Here is a 15,046-nt window from a genome sequence, read left to right as displayed (position 1 = left end):
GGGACCATAATTGGACTAACTACATAAATATATATGCATGATCACACATGACCACACCACACAACCAACACTTATATTATATAAAATATGTTATCGGAGGACGTGGTGGTCACCCACATGGAATTAAGTTTTGTACTTTTTGCAGATATTGAGCCATGTTTGGAAGGGATGTGCATGCTGATCCTGGAGGCTTGCCTGTGGACGGTTTGTCAGGCAGAGGGCATTCCACCTCTTCTTCGGCTGGGTGCAGCCCTAATTAGAAGAGAGGAGGAAGTTCTCACCGAGAACATCCACAGGAATGTTGTGCAAAATCAGGATCTATGACCAGCTACTGAGACTCTGGAACGACTCAAGATGGCGCTAGAAGTGGTATCTACCGTTGTTGAGGGAAAGGAAAACGTTTCGGCTCAAGGAGAAGCTCGAGTGCGTTTAGCTGAGGCATCTTTTGGAGGTGTAATTAAGGGTTTTGCCAAAATGGAATTGGTTAGATGTAGTGATATATTTATCTTCACTATAACACTCAATATTCCCCAACCAGTCAAATGGGAGTTGACTGAGGTAGTATCAACTTACTAAGAGGTAAAAGATTACTTGCATTAAAGGATTTACCAAACCACATAGCTCAAACTGACTCTAAAGTTATAGGGTTTAGCAATGGAATGCTGGAAGGGTGCATGAAGTCAAGGGAATTTATGTTGTGCCCCAGAGCTTTAACATCACCGATCAGTTTGACTGAGTCGTGTACATATAAATGGGAAAGGCTTCCCAGGGAAAATAAGGTTATTCCAGAAGAATACAAAATAGAATGGGTGATAGAGTTCACGCAAATTTCTCGGTATATAATAAGGTATTACAAGGTGGAATGGAATCCATCTTGCCCAGAGATCTAAGGGTAATTCATGATCAACTTAATCAGTCTAATGAGAATTTGGACAGTGTAAACGCATCTATCAATGGCCTTGTGAAGACAATTGCTTCCATGGACCAGGATAATGCTGTTCTGTTTGGTCGGACAGATCATCATTACGTCACTAGATTAACTCATGGGGTGAAATTGTCTTGGGACCTGTTTTGGTGGCTATTATCCTTTGGTTTACCTTATATCTCTGGAGGTGGTTGAGGAAGGAGAGAGAGAAGAGGTTATCTTTGTCAAGGGCAATAGAGTCATTGGTTAGCTCAGCTCTGCAACCTCTCTCCCACTCACCGTGTGCACATAGACCTAGGAGGTCTATGTCATCCGATACTACTCCGTAAGTTCTGAGAGCTTCTGGGTAAGACCGATTGGTGGTTTTCTCCTGAAGTCATAGGTCACCCGAGGACGTGTGATTTCAGAGGGGGAGCATGTCAACGGCCAGACTTATGGTAGTAGCGTAGAATGGTATTTTATTGGTAATCCTGACATAGTAAGACCCCTATACACCATAGAATTGGATTTTCTAATGGTTGTATGGTAGATGGAATGGTAGTTCAGGGGAACTCCACATTCCATTGAAGCTACAGAGTGTGATGTTTATCCTATGGTGTGGATAAGCCTTTATGGTTTTGCAGGGCACTATAGACACTTTGTCTCGGGGACATAGGGGTGATAATCTGTAGGCCTTGTAAACAAGGGCACCATTGTGCTCTGGGCTGGGTCAGGACAGTCAGGAGAGGCCAGGGCGCTGTCGTGGCACTTGTGCCACAGTTCAGTACTACCTGTCGTCGAACATGGACGTTCGCGAGGGTTTATCTTGGGTATATTCCCGGAATTCCGGTTAAAATCGTACTGAATTCCGTGTGACCATACGAAGTAGACGAGACATGGGTCTACGCTCTTCGTATTCTCTAAGGGGAGAAATTGGACTCGTCAGGAGACGAGAGAACTCACTTGTATAAGTAAGTACACTATTAAATGTACGAAGTTATTTCATGTGTTTATAATAACCAATTTAGATAATACTGAAATAAGTGAAATATACAAAAAGGGAAGTCACACGTAAAATTGGACGTATTATTCTTATAACAAGCACTGAGCCCGCTCCGGGGAGAGTGGATTAAAAATCTATTATCCAGTGCCCTGTACGCAGGAATATATTTGGGTTATATTCCACTTATTACCCACCTTACTCCAGGGAGTGTCTGGGGTGGTAAGAGAAGTATAACCTCAAATAGAGCACTAGGTAACAAAGCTACCTTCAAAAAAGTATCATCAAATTTTTGTGTTGCATTTTGAAGCGAGTTTTATTCATCTTGCATTTCAAATCTTTAAAAATTATCCTGTTCTTGTTAGGTATATATAACTCCTTGTGATATACACATAAAGGCCTCCATACATGCTGAAACTGGCAAACTATTTGGCGGTAGTCAGCAGAAATATGCGCTAATTATATGCTAATTCATTATCTTCATGAAAATTCGGAAAAATAATGTGCAGTCACAGCCAAAACCCTCAATATTGATAACGATAATGATGATGATTATGACTTTAAAAACAGTTACGCCTTCGTTCTAGTAGGTTATCCCATTGCATATTATAGGAGACAAATTCAAGTGTATGCACTGTGGAACTAGTGTAAAGGCATGGTAACAATAACGGAAAATGGGTCTATTGGTATAGTTCTGATTTGGTACTATTTGGAGGAAACTTGAAGCTATGGAATATCAATCTTAAGTTAGCATATTTCGCAGTGACTGCACGAAGAACACTAGCCGATCTCAGAGGATGCTTTGAGGGCGGGACTGAGTACGCAGAAGGTGCAGTAGTCGCTAACATCGACTACGACCAGCTCGGATCTCCTCAACTCAGTGATAATGACATTATTCTTCAGAGTTCGGAGACAGAGTAATACTGTGTTCTCAAGACAGGCTGAAGAAATGGAGGGCCTGCAGAACCAGCTCACTGATTTAAAATCTGTGAAGATCAGGGAGGATTTCTGAAGTTAAAAGCAAATATAGAGAGCAAACATAAGAATGTGTCCAAGGAAATGGTTGTGTGCAAATAGCATATCATAATATTCAAAGGAGAATACAACCTTTTAACGGAGAAGATTCGATGGCACTGTTTGGGACAGAATTCCATTACCAAGGGATAACTTACAACTGAATAATAAATAAATAAATAAATAACACATGCCCGGGTCATCCTTTTCATGTTAACACATGTTTCGCACAGAGACAAAGACCCACTGGCGTAGCACTATCCTCCCCTATCAAGCAGACGACCCGTCTGCTCTGACATACCTAAACCTGAAGCAAACTACAGAAAATTTAAATAAAATTAGTCCTCAGGAACAAACAAAATTCTTTCAAACAAAAGTAACCGTAATTGAAAATCAGTTCTCAGAAACACAAAAATCTTTCATCCAGCGCGGCTTTCTTCACTCTCGCTGGGGTCGCTCTGGAGGAGGTGTGGGGGCGGTAGATTGGTGTGGCATCCAGAGTGGTATCTACTGCCCCAAGACCTGGCTCATGGTCACCATTGACGTCTGTTGCATCGTCCTCACCGTCCAAATGCTCGTCCTCATCTCGGTCAGCGTCTGCCACGCCCTCATCACCGCTACTGGGGCTAACTTCATCTTCTTTTTCACCATGGCTTCCATGGTAATGCCACAGCCAGTCCACGTGGACAACAGACGGTCGTTTTCGCCCTCTGCGAATTCGATAGGTGACATCAGAGAGGGCCACTACCATCGTGTATGGCCCTTCCCAGGGGCTCTGTAGCTTCGGCGAGAGCCCTCGCTTCCGACGCGGGTTATGCAGCCACACTCTGTCACCTATATTGTACCTCACTTCACTCATGCGCCGGTCATAGGTCTCCTTCATGGCATGGCCGACTACCTTGAGCTTGCCACCCACTCGTCGGTGCACTTCCGCCCGGTTAGCGGCGCTCCGGTGCGCCAAGTCCTCGAGGAAGTCAGGCAACGGCCCCACACCAACCAACTCCTTGTTCCCCGATGACTCTTCTGGACGTTCCACTTCCTCACAAGTGCCCAGCTTTGCACCAGCTGGCACCTTCTGGGCCTTATCGGAGAAGTTGGCTACCAACACTGTAACTAACCCCTCCCCTGGTCCAACAAGCTCCGCCCAACCGCTACGCCATCAGCCAGCTGCAGGTTTTGGATGGGCTCCACGAGGCCCTCTACTCCACGCATCACTCTTGACAGTCGACACCGGATTCTAGACTCTGTCCTGGGGGCAAGGTGCAGTCGCTCAGCCGTAACTACCTCTGCGCAGCCAACCTCTGGAAGCAAGGGCACATCTTCACCGTGCACCCTCACCAGCTTCCGTCCAAGGTCGACACACGCCTTACTCTGCGTCAGGTAGTCAAGGCCCAGCAAGCAGTGCTCGTCCAGATCGGCACATACACCGGCAGCCGCTGCACCGTGCTGCCCACGCCAATACGAGCCTCCACTGGCCCCTTGAGCTGCACACAATGCCCCGTGACACCACACAGTCTCTGTGGTGCGTCTGGAAGTTGCATAGTGGCCAACATATCAGGCCGCACTAGGGTCTTTCTCAGCCCCAGTGTCCACTGTCAGGCGGCATGGCTTCCCATCTATTGAGCCCTCCACCTGCATCGTGCTGGTTCGACGGCAGCTTACCCAAGTCGGGGCCCGGGAACCGAAGACGGCTGGGTTTCGGCCCCCTTCTCCAGAGTTTTCCGCCTGTACCACTTCCTTAGCCTTAGGACATGCACTCGGATGGTGACCATACCTACCACAGTCCTTGCAGCACTGCTGGAAGGCATCAGAATCCGTCCGGTTGAGAGGAAGTGCTCGGACTCACCTTCCTCAATGCTACCTTCTCCACTTTAGCCTTCTGGCCCCGGAGGTCACGGCGGGGCTGAGCAGCTGGCCCTAGGCCACTCGTTGCCTTCAGGAAGGCCTCGAACTCCAAGGCCCTCGCCAGCGCCACCTGCAAGTCCTCAGGGTGTGCCTGCTTGACGTAGATTTGCAGCTGCTGGTCCTGCAAAGCATCAACAAAGAAATCGCGAGCCAGGACCACAATCATCTCTTCCGCAGCCGCAGGGTACGACCTCCTTACCAGCGCCTCCACATCCTGCGCCAGCTGGGACAGTGTCTTGCCACGCTCACGAGTCCGCTTCTTCAAGCGCGCCTGATATACCTCGGCCTGGTGGTGGTGCCCGAAACGGCGTTTCAAAGCCTCTGCCACGCTGGTGTAAGAGGCATGTTGGGATGGCGGCAGATGCCCCAGCACTTCCACCGCGGGGCCCCTTAGCGCTGTTACCAGCTGCAGGGCCTTCTCTTCCTGGCTCCAGCCCTGGGCAGATGCCAGCATTTCAAATTGGGCGACATATGCCTCCCAGGCCACCTTCCCGTCGTACTCAGCTGGCTTAGGCCTCACAGAATGTCTGGAGGCCGAGGGGCTGCGGGGTGAAGAACGCGTGCCGTGAACTAACACACCTGGGGGGGGAGGAAGGGGGTGAGGGAGGCAACGAGGCGGGTTGACCGGATCCGAGTTTGCCGCCACCTATACCCAAGGGAGCGGTTCCGATGGGTCCCCAGCCTTCTGCAGCGACCACTGTCTGCGACACAACGCTGCGAGGCCCTGGGGTTTCATGCCACGGACCCCAGGCAGACCCCAGTAAATCTGACACTCTGGCATCTGTTGCCAGAACCTCCTCTGCCTTCTCTGCTTGCAACATTATTACCTCGTGATGCCGCCTTTCCTCCTTCACTTCCTCCCTCAGGCCCTGAACCTCGCCCTTCAGAGTCTGCACCTCCTCCATCAGTTCACTCTTCACGCTGTTGCAGGCCTTGTCGGTGTACTGCTGAGTTTCCATCTTCACAGATGCAAGATTGCTCTGTAGCACCTCAACAAGTTGGCAGAACTGTTCCTCTGCCTTCCTTGCCTGCATCTCGACGAGATGGTGCGCCTGCTCGCATGCCCTCTGTGCCTGCTCTTCTGCCCTTTGTGCCATTTCCTCCCTCATACCGGCCAGCATGGCAGTGATCAGGTCCATCTGGCTCGGCTTCACCTCACTCGTGCCTGCCTCAGTCATAGCCTCCTCTCCCTCATGGCTGCCGCCATCTTTGGACGACATGATAAATCGGCGCTCTCACTGATCAAATATCACAAATCCCACTCCTGACACCATTTGTTACGCCGACCGCCTCGTCTCTCAGCCACCAGCACAAGGCAGGCTAGGCAGACAGCGTGCTATACACAGGGTCGTGAACACTGAACAGTTCCAAGAGGCACCGAGCACCACAACGTCCCAGAACACCACGAGGGGAAACGCCAAATGGGGAGGCAGGGCACGAAATAAACACAAAATAACAGTCTTTCCTTTATTTACACAAGTTATTTACCCGTACACTTTTCTATAGGCCCAATACAGGGGGGACACCAGCATGTCACACTGCACGATACAGCTTATAACAGGGCAACACAAAATATCAGGTCACAAGGGCACACACGAGGTCTTCACAGGAGCAGCACCCAACCGCGTCTCCTGGCTTGTTCCTCTGCTCCTCTGCTCACAGCCAGCTGCGTCATGTTTGCCCAGGTCCCTTCATGTTAACACATGCCCAGGTCATCCTTTTCATGTTAACACCTGTTTCGCACAGAGACAAAGACCCACTGGCGTAGCATTATATTTGCTGGCAGGTTTATGCAGGACAGCAATGCCAAGTATGTGGCCTCCAAGTGAATCATTTCGGTTATGAATTTTCAAAATATTAATGATGCAGTGAGCCTAGCTTGCTGGATGCTGATAGATTCTGGGACGTTTATTGATAATTAGTGGAATTAACGCCGAAGGGGCACATTGCCATATTCATCCTCTGTTTCCAGCCAGAACAATAATATTTTAATAATAAGGGTCCCTTCTGGCGGATTGCCAAGCATGTCTCTAGTTCTTTAAATCTAGATTGGTCGATTTGCCCAAGACACGAATTCCTTGGTCGTACACCCTGGGTTGTCTAGAGAATACAACCCAGTGGGTAGGATCATCTTCAGGGATTCAAGCCTAGTGTTTGTATTGCCAGGGTTGGTGGTCCCGGAGCGTGCAAGTAACAGGTCATATACCAGTCTTACTGTGTAGTCGTTCTGGGGTACATGGTCCTCCCAACAGTATTCCGCAATCCAATGCAAAACCTGAAGCGAAAGGCATCAAATTGAAACTTTTTATTTTTGCTCAGATACTGCCAGTTTCAAATGCTATTTTCGAACGAATTCATGTCTCTTGCCACTAATCCACCTTCTGACTTCCTAGTGTAACAGCCCAGAGTTGTACATTATATTACCACAATGTGCAAAGCTCTGTGAGGCTTCGATTTCTTGATCACATACATTTACCAATAGATTTTATCAGCTGATCCTTAAAGTCTGGATCTTGAACCTAGAGACTTACAGACTCGCAAGTTTTTCCTCACTACTTCAAAAAATCAGATAATATAGCAATATCACCAAGCAATGTCTAGATTTGTAGATTCATATGGCCCAGTGTAGGTACACTTTGACTTTAGATAATAAATGTATTACTTATCAAATTCAGGCAAGTGTTGGAATTCATTGGTGCAAGAGCACAACCTAGCCTCACTTCTGTATTCACATGGAGGAAGCTAGATGGACCTTCAACACCCTTATAGTATTTTCATTAACAGTACATAGGCTTCCTATTAATCCAATAATCTCTGTTGGAATTCAGTCTCAGGATCTCCAGAATGATTCATCATACATTGAGTTGAATGCCTTCTTTAGGCCTATGTAGGCTGTGAACAACCCATGACTGGATTCATGAAGATGCTGTACGGTGACTCTGAGTGGAAGGATATGGTCTATGGTAGATTTGATAATAATGTGGTGGGCATTCACCGAATAGTACAGCCTCAACCTACAGACTCTGTAGGTCACTGCCTCTTCCTGTGTACCATAATGGGTCCTCGTTGCTCACTGGATCGGTACTTGGGTACCATTGCCCACTGATCCATTAAACGCATAATCCATTGATTTGCTGGAGTGAATTCAGATTACATCAGTCTCTGATGTCTCAGTAGGTAGCCTTGATACATCTCAGAAGGATGAGAGTAAGCACCTTGTTTTGTGTGCAGAGCTGCGTAATGTCTTGATAATTGCTACAGTCCCTTATCAGCACCAGCATCTTAACACCACCCATGCCCAAGCTAACTTGTGGCTCAGTCTGATACAGATACTCGGCTCATTGCTCCTGCATCCTAACATGAGATGACCCAGCTCTCTGCAATCGTCTTAAGGAGGGCGTTGAATTCAGCTATCTCGGGGCTTAGGAGGAAGGTTACTTAACAAGAAGTGGTCTACTACCTCCTTAGCAAGACTCTCCCTCTTTTCAGCAATGTCTGAGTCTTATGCACCAGGCATTGGTGTGAGTTCTACACTCATATTCAGAGACACTTGGGACATCTTCAGTGGAAAGTTGGCTTCTCGCACCTGTCAGCCAATCACTGTAGGGTTTTCTCGACGGTGATTGGCTGACGGATGCGGATGCTTTCCTTTTCAGTTGTCCCAAGTTGTCTCTGAATATGAGTGCTAATCTCTAGTCAGTCAAGTCATGTGACATTTTTGGCGTCTAGTATCTCCTGCAAAATTGAAATTCCACCGTGTTATAAGATCACCCTGGAATCCTGACCTGGATCAAGCAGTTCGCATTTGAAAGTTCCTATAGATATATAGATTTGCTAGGTTTTTGAGTGTTGTGAAACGATCAGATTTAGCCCAGAATACCCTTCAAGTACACTCCTTCAGTCTGTCCAAGCAAAACACCTGGGATGCCATTGAGTGAGCAGGGTCCTTATTGGATGTGATTAATTCTGTTTCAGTTACAGGATGTGGATAATTCTATTTCGGTTACCAGTGGACCACGTGGCTGTTTTCCACGTGGATCCAAAAGTCCCAAATATAACCTTTCGCTCAGCGAGGGCGGAGGTCACATCTGATATCTCACCTCGTTTGACCGGGAGTTCGTGTGAAGCACCCGACGCGGTAGGGTCAGCTCCGTACTCCCTCTCCGGGCGAGCTGGCTGCGACTCGCATACCGCGATTACCCGTATAACTAGACATGTCTCGTGTATCAACTCTCAGAAATAAAAAGTGAAGCCGTTAACAAGTATAACTACCCTCTGTTCACCATTGTACTAAGGATGACAGCCTTTCAGGCCGAGCAATATAGGATGTGGATAATTCTATTTCTGTTACAGGATGTGGATAATTCTATTTCGGTTACCAGTGGACCACATGGCTGTTTTCCACGTGGATCCAAAAGTCCCAAATATAACCTTTCGCTCAGCGAGGGCGGAGGTCACATCTGATATCTCACCTCGTTTGACCGGGAGTTCGTGTGAAGCACCCGACGCGGTAGGGTCAGCTCCGCCCTCCCTCTCCGGGCGAGCTGGCTGCGACTCGCATACCGCGATTACCCGTATAACTAGACATATCTCGTGTGTTCTTATACTGCGTCTGTCAACTCTCAGAAATAAGGAGTTAAGCCGAATACCAGTATCAATAACCCAGCAAGCCAATGTAATTGGGTTCTATACCCGTTATAGTCCTTCGAAGTGAGCCTTGAGGGTAGCCTCAACAAATCTATGATCAATGCCACAGAACTCTCCACTCCATTAAAAAACACAATTTGGGTGGCTCCTTCAAGGATCTGAACTTGTCTGTATTACCCATATTGCTGTACCACGATTAGTGATGTAGGTTGGACCACTGGCTTGTGGAGCCAGTCCTCAATCAACAAGACCTCACAAAGTCTCAAAGGGTATTATTCTAACTGCCGGTATGAACTCCTGTGCTGTAGCTCGAGAATGCTATGATTTGGTTTGGAAGCAACCATGCATGTTTTCTGCAAAACAGTGGCTGGTTGATTTATGGATACCTATAGGTGAAATGCCAGGCAGGGGCTATCCCATAATCTATATAGGTCTAAAGGAGGGTGTTTAAATTGATGCAACAAATCACTATGCAGGGCCAGTTGTTCCAGGCGATAGAGTGAGGAGTCAGCTCAGGCCTCAAGTGGAATTGGTCATGGAGAACAAAACGGAGTTCTCCGAGAAACATAAGAGCATTAGTGCCCCAAACGTGAGTGAAATTTTGCACACAAAACAATAGGGCTGTTCCTGCAAACAGGTACAGGGTGTGGGATCACAGAACTAATCCAAGGTAAGTATAGGAGCCTGGTCAAAGAAGCCAAGCAGCAAAGCTAGGAAGAGCATCTAATACACAAGGGTTCAACAACCTGTCTGGGGAGGGGGAACATCAGATTCAAGATTGTCCATGACCTGAGGAAGGACAAAAGTTCCCCAAGCAAAAATACTCTCCTGCACTCCTTCAGGACAACAACAAGTTGAAGTACTGGAGGAAAGTTTTACTTTGTCCACAAGAATGGAGAATGTCCGCATACTTGCTTTTAATTCTCCATCTCATGATCTCGTCTGTACTGATGAGCATGCTGAACAGCAAGAGAGGATTTTTTGCTATTTTGGACACTGTGGTGATATGTATTCTCGTTAATAAGAGCTACAAGACGCATCAGGAAGTTGGTTCATGCAGTATGGATGGGAGAACTGAGAACTCGTATGTTGATGTGACCGAGGAAGTGACTGGATCTTAAAAAAAAGTACTAGGTAGTCCTATTGGAAATGATGCACCATCTTCCAAGAAAAGCAGCTGTAATAAAGAGATGCCACAAGTCGAACAGTGGAAGTTTGCAAAATGGAACCCCAATGGTGGTGCACGGATGGCCATATTAGGAGGTCTCTGTGGTAATACCTATTATATGCAGTGTAAAGGATCAAAAGAAAGTTTTAGACAGTAATTGGAGACATATACTAACCTCAAGTTACCAAAAAAAGGCTCTTGGTAAAGGCATTAAAGGATCTTGCATTGGAGCATTTAGTTCGAATGTTTAAATATCACAAACTAAAGCTAAAGTACCTGCAAAATTAAGTGAATATAGCAATAACTAAAGTTCTGGATCAAATTCTTCAGAAGAAAGTGATCAAATGAAGACCATTTCCAAAGACTGACAAATGTACTGTAGGTTGATCAGTGGAGCTTGAAAAAGGACCACCAAAAGACTATGGCATAGACATGAGCCTATTTCTGTAAGCCATATTCCCAGTAGACTACATAGTCCATTGACTAAGTGAGGGCGTAGATGACAATTATATCTGACCTCGCCTGACCCAACAGTTCGTGCCCAACGCCCGATGTGGTAAGGTCGGCCTAACCTTCAGCTTCAGGCAGGTTGGCCTGACACGTGACCCCGCGCTCACCACTTTACCCATAGACATCATCTCGTGTGTTCCCTTACTGTGCTGTACTCTTCATCAATAAAGAGTCAAGTCGTAATACCAATATCACTACCACTGCTAAGCCATTGCAATAGGGTTCTGAGCATGTTAGAGACAGGTGTCAGGGTGGTCTCTGTGTCCTTTGGACCTCTTCCGAAGACATGTCTAGACAACTACATAAGTACATATTTGGGCCCCCCTCTTATTCATTTTCCCTTCCTTCTCCCATAAATGTGTTAAGCTGATGGCTTTGTTGGGTAAAAATGCTAAGTGACAGCAAATGGCACATTATCACACTATTCTCCTGACCTCAGATCGTATTACCATGTGATCGCTGTATGTGGTCAACAAACATGAATATCGTTCGTTAGTAAAGTAGTTAATTAATTTCTCTCATTTTTAGAGATTTATGTTGTTTCAGCTGCAACGAATTTAACGTGTTCGTGATTTTATCTTATCACGAATATCATTTCATTTTATCTTATTCCTCCCCTCGCCTCGACCTGACCGCACTTTCTCCCTTCCGGTCGGTTGGTACGTGGAAAGGGTCAAGAGATGACTGCTCGTTTTTCCTGTAATTTGGTTGTTGTTTTGTTGACACCTTGGGGATTAACCATAGCACCGTTATATTGCTCATTGGTGACACGTTCTATCGGCACTAGAACGGAGCTTTGTAATGCGATTTTATATAAATTTATTATTTTGAATATAGCTTAGGATCTCCCCCCATATCATAGTGCACAGGATTGCCTGATATAACCCGGGGTTGCGTAAATCGCCTAATAGATCTACACTCGGACGTTCGACAGTAGGTACAGGTAAAACCGAAGTCATTCGTTCGATCGGTGTGACCCGCAGTTACCTCCATTAATTAATGTAGGATTAGGGTTTGAGCTAGAATCATTATTCGCTTATTAATCACACCCTTCTCACCTTCTTGAAGTTGCTTGCATGTTTTGGGTAATTCCCAAGCAATCGTGTGATTCGTAGATATCCGTAGGGAATGTCGCGAGTGCCCATCAAAAGATACACAGAAAAGAGCAGGTTATTTATAGATTTTCCTGGCTCGGTTCGCTTCAGTGTACAGCATTTTGGGTATAGGATCCCCCTGTTGATGAAGTCTAACACGCATAGCTAGACATGGCAGTTCAGAGTTTCTGACCTTAAAAGATTTGCTTGCTAAAAGCTTGTGAATATTTTCCTCATGTCACCATTCATTAATGCGTACATTCTGCCACATATAATTAAATGTTGAATTCAGTGTGGTAGTTGAAATAATTTTATATAGCTAGCATTGCTAATCTATCTCATTTTTGTAATACTGAACGTTAATCTTTGTGTTTGTGATTCATTCTCTGTATGAGGTCACTTTCACTCTCATTCACGCTCGCTGTCGCTCACACACATGCGCGCACCCTTTCACACTTACTCATCCATGCAGAAGAACTGAAACTGAAACCTTTTCATTAATAGGGTTTGTTGATGTCATAGTTGCTGGCATAATATATGATGTATCTCTTTGCCCACGATTTTGTCAGTCATGATGAGTGACTCGTACATGATGTACAAATTACCTTTATTTCTTCTCTGTGTGACGCCAACTGGTTCAAGTAAATCCTTGTGGATTGCCGTTGTCGTTTCCCTTATCTACTCTCATATCTATTAGAGACAGTTGGTAGTTCAAGCCAGGTCCATGCAGATCGCTACTGACGTCTCCTTCTCCTATTTTCTTCTTTATCTTTGTGAAATAAAACACAAAACGAAAAAAAAAGACGAAAATAAACTAAAAACAAAAATTAAAAACTGCTAATTTATATGAATAACCGGCTAGAGTGGTACTTAACACCCCCTCTTCTCTGTTGTCTTTCTTTTTCTCTTACTATCTGGCCCTTACGTGTATGATATGGTTCCCCGACTATTTATAGCAGTCGGACCGACGATAACCGACAAGGCACCGAAGGAGGACCCTGCGGCAGAACCAGAACCTTAGGATGTTGTGGAAAAGAACGAGAGGAATCACTCAGTGTTCTTAATTAACACTTTACCGCCAAATTGGACTTTCAAGTTGCCTAAGTATACTTTGAAGGCCAGTTTCCAATTTTATGTCTCAAGCCCAAGTGGATCTCAAAGTCCTGTATATGGATTTTTATAAATAAAAATATTTTTGATGATTTTTTCATTTATCCTTTTTCCTTTACTCTAGAAAAACATAAATTCTTTATAAAATAATTTATTGAATGCATAAAAAAAAATCAGAAGGTAAAGGGTTAAGGAGAGTATAGTGAAGGAATTAAGTGTTATTTGCACCTGATTTCACTGCCAAGGCAGTGTAGGAGTAATTAGACCCAACAGTATTTATATTCGCTTGGGTACTGCAGTCGGCAGAGGAAGGAGACTCAAATAAATTAATCCACAGTGGAGAAGGAAGTCCTGGCAATCATTTAGGTATTAAAGAAGTTTAATATCTTAGACTGGGGGTTAGAAGTGATTGTCTTATTAGATAATTTATCACTAAGAATCTTATACCATGCAGGAAAATTGAAAGCTATTGCAGACGTCCTATTAAGGAGAAGAGTACCCAATGGTATGGATTCAGAGAGAGTGAAGATATATCATGGGATAATTAATAAAGCTCACAATTGCATGATTGTATGTGTCCACACAATCAAGACATTGGGACAGAAGGCTAGATCTGATGAAGATAAAGTCTTAGATGATGATTGCCTACCATGATCAATTAAAATATGATCTAGATGTATAGCAAAGGCAATTCAGAATTTGATAAATGGACCAACTAACAAGTATTTGCTTCAATTTGAGTGTTAGCTGGAGGGAAGGAACATAACTGCTATTAATTATCTATCAGATATATATCATGTCATAAATGAATTCCTAAAGACCACATCAAGTGCTTAAGTATTAAACAATAATCTGCTATGTGCAGCTAACAGACATTGCAGAGGGAAACAGAAGTCAACTGGTTTTCCTGTAGTCTGGCATGTTTATCAAAGCTCCAAAGGAAAAGAACAGTACCTAGCAGAGCCCTACATGAGGTGTATATGAAATGCTTGATGACAGGCATGACAGATTCTAGGACCATTAACCTGGGGCCTTATACCATATTGAAGAAAAGTGATTCAGCAGATAAGTTCAGTCTTCCAGAGTTCTTGTAACAGTAGGAAATCACTCAGCACTGAATATTCATCCAAGACTCATGTAGACACTAATTTTGATAGAGGATAATAGGAGTGACTGAGGAACTCCAGATTAATCCTGTATGGAACTGATACAAATGGGCTTATAGATTACAGACCTGCAAGTAGGCCTAGTATTTGACTCCTTGGTGAGTTAAGTTCATGGGGATGGCATGTTTATATGCAGTCCCATCATCAGTTGGCTAATAAGCAACCATTTAAAAGTTTCATTTTGCTAAAGGAAAAGATTTCTTACCATTTATGCAAATTACATGGAAACATTTGCTAATTTACTGGTGTTTATAATTTCCAATAAACATTCAAAATTGAAGATGATTTCCTGTTCTGCCAATAAAAATCTAATAATAAGAGCTTCACATACATATATAAAACATATTATGTAGTGGGTTATTTCTAAGACCTCACTTTATATCTGGCAAATGATAAACTGTTTTCAGTAGCAGATTTTTATTTTAAAATATTTACATTTTTAATATAAAACAAAGTGTATGTACAAAGAGGTACAGGAAGTACAAGAATGAATAAGAGATAAATCTGAATTTTAAAAAGTCCAGTGTA

At 44.6% G+C, this 15,046-nt stretch overlaps 1 protein-coding gene across 1 annotated transcript in view; it reads right to left on the bottom strand.

Moving 5' to 3' along the window:
• Positions 1 to 14,921: 14,921 nt before the first annotated feature.
• LOC119579940 (M protein, serotype 2.2-like) overlaps positions 14,922 to 15,046 on the bottom strand; it is an 8,243-nt gene continuing 8,118 nt past the window's right edge. Inside the window, exon 5 of the mRNA XM_037927787.1 lies at positions 14,922 to 15,046. This exon is cut by the window's right edge and continues 619 nt beyond it. The gene's annotated coding sequence lies outside the window, so the exon portion shown is untranslated.

This window comes from Penaeus monodon, chromosome 13 (assembly GCF_015228065.2).
Source record: "Penaeus monodon isolate SGIC_2016 chromosome 13, NSTDA_Pmon_1, whole genome shotgun sequence".
Taxonomy (NCBI): domain Eukaryota; kingdom Metazoa; phylum Arthropoda; class Malacostraca; order Decapoda; family Penaeidae; genus Penaeus; species Penaeus monodon.
This window is presented reverse-complemented; position numbering and strand designations above follow the sequence as displayed.